Source organism: Passer domesticus, chromosome 6 (assembly GCF_036417665.1).
Source record: "Passer domesticus isolate bPasDom1 chromosome 6, bPasDom1.hap1, whole genome shotgun sequence".
Taxonomy (NCBI): domain Eukaryota; kingdom Metazoa; phylum Chordata; class Aves; order Passeriformes; family Passeridae; genus Passer; species Passer domesticus.
The window spans coordinates 72,015,951-72,020,910 of NC_087479.1; the positions used below are offsets into that span (position 1 = coordinate 72,015,951).

General features: G+C 48.8%; 1 long non-coding RNA gene across 1 annotated transcript; it reads right to left on the reverse strand.

Moving 5' to 3' along the window:
- Nucleotides 1–445: 445 nt before the first annotated feature.
- Nucleotides 446–2,878, reverse strand: LOC135303999 (uncharacterized). Its single transcript, XR_010365437.1, has 2 exons — nt 1,302–2,878; nt 446–871 (listed from the first exon to the last, which is right to left on the reverse strand). It is a non-coding gene; the product is annotated as an uncharacterized LOC135303999 (long non-coding RNA).
- Between the last annotated feature and the right edge of the window lie 2,082 nt (nt 2,879–4,960).

The following is a 4,960-nucleotide window of genomic DNA, read 5'->3' on the forward strand; positions in this document are numbered from 1 at the left end:
ATATTATCTATTATGGTAATGATTAGACAATATTATCTTAATCAGAAGAATTTGCTCCTAGGTATAACAACTGTAACATATTATATTATATTATATTATATTATATTATATTATATTATATTATATTATATTATATTATATTATATTATATTATATTATATCATATCATATCATATCATATCATATCATATCATATCATATCATATCATATCATATCATATTATATTTTCATATATCATATTATATAATATACTAGGAAGTGATTTCAAAGTAACTGTGTTAAAGTAAAACCAGTTATTAAGCAGAGATTGATGTCACTCCCTGTGTTGGTTTGAAAAGACAGGTGTCTGCTAAGGAAGGCAGGAGCCTCTCCTAAAATGTAAAATGTAAACTCCCTCCCTCTGAATTGTTATAAATTTGAAATTAAGGGGCTCTCAGGAAAAAATATGGGAGCAGGAATAACAGTTCTTTATTAGGGAAACAAATAAAAAGATAAAATAAACAATGCAGTAAAGCAAGACAACACTGACAGAGTCAGAACACAACCTGACACCCTGCTGGTCACGGTGTTGGTAGCAGTCCAATTGGAAATATGGCTGCACTCCTCCTGGAGTGTCAGGTGCGGTTCTGTTTGAGCAGGGATCCTGTAGAAAGGTGTAGTCTTCCTCTGAAGATCCAGTGGAAGAGGCAGCAGCTGTTCCTCTGGGAAATCCAGTGGAGAAAGCCATGTTGGTGTTCCAGAATTTTTAAGATTATATCTGGTAGGAATGCTTGGTTCTCCCCTCTGGGCAGATCATCTCACAATGGGATGCTGTAGTTCTTATCAGTCATGCAGTGACATTCAATAGCCTGTTATCAGCAGATGTCTGCCCTGAGGAAGGAGTGGGTGTGGAAGAGATAAGGAAAACTTCCCACTTAACAGAAGACAACTGCCATACAGATGGCAAAGAGAATACAATCTGTTTGGCAATCCAGGACTGTCTCCTTTGTGAAACTCAGAGGCCCCAAGGAGCCAAGGGTCCATGGTGACTTTGTGGAGCCCAGTGTCATGGAGGAGGCATTGTGACACAGTGAGGGCACATGGAGCCGAGGGGCCCTGGTGACAGATCAGGGCTTTGTGGGAGCATGAAGCCATTGTGACATTGCAAGGTCTCATGGAAGCACGGGGCCATTGTGACACTGCAGAAGGAAGGGGACCAAGGAGACCATTGGGACACTGTGGGGTCCCACAAAACCAAGGGAACAGGGAACAGGTCTGGCTGGCTGGGCCTCCTGGGGATCACCTGACAGGTCCAGCTGACCTTGGCATGTCGAGGGCTGCTTTCTCATCTGTCCCTGAAGCACTGGGGCTCTGGGCTTTCCTTCCTATGGGAGAGAACTGTCCTTGTCCTCCAGGGGCCCATTGTCAAAACTGGGATTCCTCCTCCAAATTTCCTTATATGCAAAGATTGTTCCCAGATGAAATCTGCCAGGAGTGACAGCTCTGGCTGCCTTGGCCATCCAGGAACCACCTCTCATCTGACTTTGAAACACTGGGACCATATGATTTTTTTTCTTATGGGAAAAAAATCCATCTCGACCAGGCACCCATGGCTAAAATTGGGCATCTGCCTCCAGCATTCCCTATATCCAAGGATAACTCCCAGACAAAAGCTGCCAGGACTGACAAGTGTGGCTGGCCTTGGCTTCCTGAGGGCTGCTACTCATCTGCCTCTAAAACACTGGGGCTTTGTGCTTTCCTTCGTAATGAAAAGAACTCTTCTTCCTGTCCAGGTGCCCACGGCCAAAATTGAGATTCCACATCCAAAGTGCCCTATGGCCAAGGGTAGCCCCTAGACAAAAGGTGCCAGCAGAGACAGGTCTGACTGGCTTGGCCTAAGGGTGGCCACATCTCATCTTCTTCCAGAACACTTGGACTTCACACTTTTTTTCCAGTACAAAAAAACCCCCATTCATCTTGACCAGGTGCCCATGGTCAAATCTGGGATTCCATCTCAAGAGCTCCATACATCCAAGGATTTTCCCCCAATGAAAGATGCCAGGACAGACAGGTCTGGCTGCCCTTGGCCTCTTGGGGGCTGCCTCTCACCTGCTTACCAAACACATTGGGTTGGTGATTTCCTTCCAATGGAAAAGTACCATCCTTCTTCTCAAGGTGCCTGTGCACAAAATTGAGATTCTTCCTCCCAAATTCCATATATCCAAGGATTCCTCCATGACAAAAGCTGCCAGGACAAACAGGTCTGGCTGGCTTGGCCTCCCGAGAGCCACCTCTCTCCTCTTCTGCCTTTGAAACTCTTGGGCTCTGTGCTTTCCTTCCCATGGAAAAGAACCATCCTTCTTATCTACACAGAAATGGCCTAAATTTGGATTCCACCTCCCAAATTTGCTATATCCAAGGGTTGCTTTCAGACAAAAGCTACCAGGACAGAGAGGTCTGGCTGTCCTAGGCCTCTGATGGCTGCCTTTCATCTGCCCTGGAAACACCTCTGTTCTGTGCTTTCCTTCCTATGGAAAACAACTGTGCTTCTCCCCCAGGTGTCCATGTCTGAAACTGGGATTCCACCTCTAAAATTCTGTATATCCAAGGGTTGCTTCCAGGCAAAATCTGCCAGTACCATCAAGCCTTGGCCTCTGGTGACTGCCCCTGCAACACTGGGGGTCGGTTCTTTCCTTCCCATGGAGATCACTGGGACACTGTGGGGACCTCACGAAACCAAGGGGATCATTGTGGCACCACTGGAGCCCATGGAACCAAGGGGCTGTGGTGACACAGCAGGGCTTCATGAAACCCAGAGACCATTATGACTCTGTGGGACCTGATGGAACCATGGAGATCATGAGCACCCTTCATGACCTCGTGTCACCAAGGGGACATTATGACACGTCAGGGCCCCATCGAACCAAGGGAACACGGAGCAGGTCTGGCTGGCTTGGCCTCCCAGGGGCCACCTGATAGGTCTGGCTGATCTTGGGATGTCAAGGGCTGCCTCTCATCAGCTCCTGGAGCACTGGGGCTCCATGCTTTCCTTGCTATGAAAAGAACCATCCCTCTTTTCAGATGCCCATTGGCAAAACTGATACTTTCCCTAAAAAATTTTCCAATATGCAAGGGCATCTCTCAGAAAAAAAACCTGCCAGCTCTGGCTGGCCTTGGCCTGTGGTGGTCAGCTCTCATCTGCCCCTGAAACAATGGAGCTCTGTTCCTTCATTCCTTAGGAAAAGAACCCATTTTCATGCCCACGGCCCATGGCCAAAATTAGAATTTGGCCTCCCAAATTCTGTATATGCAAAGATTGCTCCCAGACAAAAGTAACCAGAACAGACAGGTCAGGCTGGCCCTGCCCTCTGGTGATTTTCTTAGACCATGAGCTGAATGTTTCCATTTGAAAACACCTTGGAGAGGGCCCGGAGATCTCCCAAGGAGGGGTTCTGAAACCTTGGGCCCATGACCACTACATATGGACAAAGGAGCTCTGTGCTCTGTGCTGTTGTGGTGGTATTGCATCATGGAAGGGATGTCCGAAAAGAAGCTGCTAGCAGTTTCCTCCATGTCTGTCAAAAACACCCAATCAGTAATTAGCTTTGAGAATTGACAATCTGTTAAACCACTAAGGAAGCTGTACACGGCTCTGTGAAGACACACGTTAAAGACGAGAAAGCCTGGGAGGGTCTCTTTCCGTTCTGTCTGGCAAAGAGGTAACAAGGCTGGCCCAGCCCCTGTCTCAGCCGGGCCGGGCCGGGCGGCTCCTGCCGTGGGGCCGGGCCCCTTCCCAGGGAGCCCCCAGGCCCCATCGGCTGCCGGGCAGGGCAGGGGAGGCCGCGGGGCCGAGGCCGGGCCGGGCCATGGCTGCGGTTTCCAACACCTGGGCGCTACCGAGCCCTGCCCCGCCGCCAGCCCGGGCCCAGCCAGGATCTGCCGGGCCCCAGGAGCAGCCCCGGGCCGGGCCGGCTCGGCCAAGATTCTGCCACCTTTGGGGTTCACCCGCAAGCCCTGGGCAGGGGGAGGAGAAGCCATGGGCCCCGGCCGTGCTGCTGCTGTGTTCTGGCCTGGCTGCTGAGATCCTGGCCCTGCCCCAGCGCGGCGCATCCTGACACAGCCCCAGCGCAGCCGCTGCAGAAACCTCCATCGTAAAACAGCTCTGGCCGCAAGGACCGAGCCCGGCCGGGGTCACGGAACCATCTGCAGGTCTCAGGAGAGATATTAACTCTTTCAGTGCTTCCATCCTCCCTCGAGTAAGAGAAAAGGACAAAGTGCAGGCACACAGAGGAGCAACATGAAGACACCGAGGTCAGTGAAGGGGACGTTGAGTCCCGGATGGGAGGGATGAGGAAATGCCATAACCTTGGGACTGAAATCCTCTTGTGAAGCTATAGAGAAGGATGTAATTGATACATCAGACTCTCTTTTTCCCTATAACACATTGAAAAGGATGGGAAGATGACTTGTTCAGGAAAGACCTCCATGGTAAAGTAAGCAAATGTTGAAGTAGCTGTGTTCCCATGTGAAGTTTGAACAGACAGAGCAGAGTGATGAGACCCTGTGCCCTCATAGGGAGAAGAAGAAAACCACTGTTCTCAGAGATGAAGATGATTTCAGAAATAGATGAAGAGAACATTTGCTCTTAAATAGCTCATCTTTAAACTAATACCCCATTAGTTGACACGGCCCATAAACACAACTGTGGGAAAAGCTGTCAAAAAATGGGAGGGACTTCATGATTGCAGATTTTCCAGGTGGCTGCTATTAATGGAAATTGAGAGCCACAAGAGAACTCTTTTCTTATGGAGAAGTCTCCATAGCAAGAAAGAGAGACTCCTCTCCCTACATGAACTGAAGGAAGACTACTCTAGAGAAGGTAAACTGAAAATATTAGGTTTTGTCTCTTTACATTGTCAGTAAGAAAGAAAAGGTTGTAGGGAAAGAAAAGTGTTCCAAAAGTTTTGTTCTGATTCTTAT